Genomic DNA, 2,052 nt, shown 5'->3' with positions numbered 1-2,052 from the left:
AAAAAACTAAATTGAAGTATCATCTTCCTTCTTTTAAGCTTTGTTTTGTCAATTAGTCAATGTCTGAACCCATTTGATCATGTGGATGTGGAAATCAAGATATGCACTTGCATCGAAAAATCTAAGGAGTTTGAAACAAGCCTTTACTGTTAAGCATAAAGACGTTAACGGGTAGTATTAGAGTTGGAAATGATATATTAATATTTATAAGTTATTTAAGTTTGATTTGAATAAAAATTAAATTTGGTTCGATTATTATCAAGTAAAGTTCGAGCTCGAGTAATTCGATTCATCGATCGAGTTGAGTTTGAGTATTATTATATCCGATTCGAGTAGTTCGTAAACTTAATAAAGCTTTTATATTTAATATTTTTTATTATTTTAATTAATAAAATATATCGAATTCAAGTTCGAATTCGAACATAATAATCAAATTTTTGTCGAATATAAGAATCGAGTTTATTTTTACATATTAATTAAGTTTAATCGAGTGAGCTCAAGTAACTCGATTTCGATCACGAATCGAGCTCGAGCTAAAAAAATGAAATTCTATTGAGTTTGAATCGAGTATCGAACAGCGAGTTGGGAGTCGAGCTCGAGTTTCTCACTTTATCAACTCGACTCGACTCGATTATACCTTTAAGTAGTATATCGGTAGAGTAAAATATTTTTAATACTCATTTTTTAGATTTTTGTGTAATATTTCTCTTCATGTCTTTATTTAATAAGTATTTTAAATTTAAATTTATTTTTATTTTATGTATATTTAATAAATATGATAATGTTCATATTTATAACTTAAAAAAAACTATAAACTAAAATTTATTTTTTTAGTTTTTTTAATTTTTATCTTATATATTTAGTTAATTTTTATAAACATATTATATATTTTTTAATAAAAATATATTAATTTTAATTAACCTAAAATAATAATTTATATTATTTACTAAAAATTTTATTTACTAAATATATATCAATATTTATAGTATACGGATACAAAAAAAAATTATATTACTCATTTTTATTTTTATATCTAATAAAAATTTAAATTTAAATTTATTTTCATTTTTATATCCAAAATATAATGTTTTTTTCATTTTTATTTGAATAAAAAATTTAAAATTTTTATTAAATATAAATAAAGTTAACATTTTAATTAAATATTTTACGGGACTTTAAAAAAAATGGTTATACCTTATTTTCTTGGAATAAGTTACTTTAAAAAATCGTTTTATTTTATTGGATTAATCTCATAAATAATTTTTAAATTATAATACAATATTTAATTTCAACGAACCTGTCTCAGAACCATCAACGTCACTTAGAGGTGCTGAACCAAAACTAATGACAGATGGGGTGATATTCATAGTCTTTTTTTAAATTGGGGGCATTTTCTTTTTTTTTTTTTAAATTAATTATATCTAAAAATTTGAAGAATTAAAAAACAATAAAAAAATTTATAATTAGAGTTATTTGTCATTTATTTGTGTTTATAAAAGGAAGCTAACCAATTCAATGATTGGATAAACTGATATGATGACTCATTTTAAAAAGATATTTTATTTCAAATAATGCATGTTAAAAAATTTATTTAAATTGATCAAATTTATATTTTTCAATTATAATTTAAGTTTGATGAGATTAAATAATTATTTTAATATTTATTTATATTAAAAAATTTTGTTGAATTTAAATCTTATGATGTTAACATAAAAATAATTTTAAAATCATACTATCTTAAGTTATATTATTTTAGTACTTTAAACATATTTTCATATATTTTAAATTTAATTTAACACATTTTCAAGAAAAAAAAAACTTAATTTAATACAAAATTCAATTAAAAATCAACAATTCGTTACTAAAATTAGCAATATTTATTTTTATAATATAATTAATGATATTTGAGACTTACAATATTAATAGCCAAGAAATAAAACTATTCCATAATAAATTATAAAATTGCATAAGAAGGCGAATAAAGTTTTACATCACTTATGGGTAATTACTTTTATTTAAACACGGTTGTCCAATTGTACCGCAAAGAAGACA

The sequence above is a fragment of the Durio zibethinus genome, chromosome 12, assembly GCF_047325235.1.
Source record: "Durio zibethinus cultivar Kanyao isolate XHJ-2024 chromosome 12, ASM4732523v1, whole genome shotgun sequence".
Lineage (NCBI taxonomy): Eukaryota > Viridiplantae > Streptophyta > Magnoliopsida > Malvales > Malvaceae > Durio > Durio zibethinus.
This window is presented reverse-complemented; position numbering follows the sequence as displayed.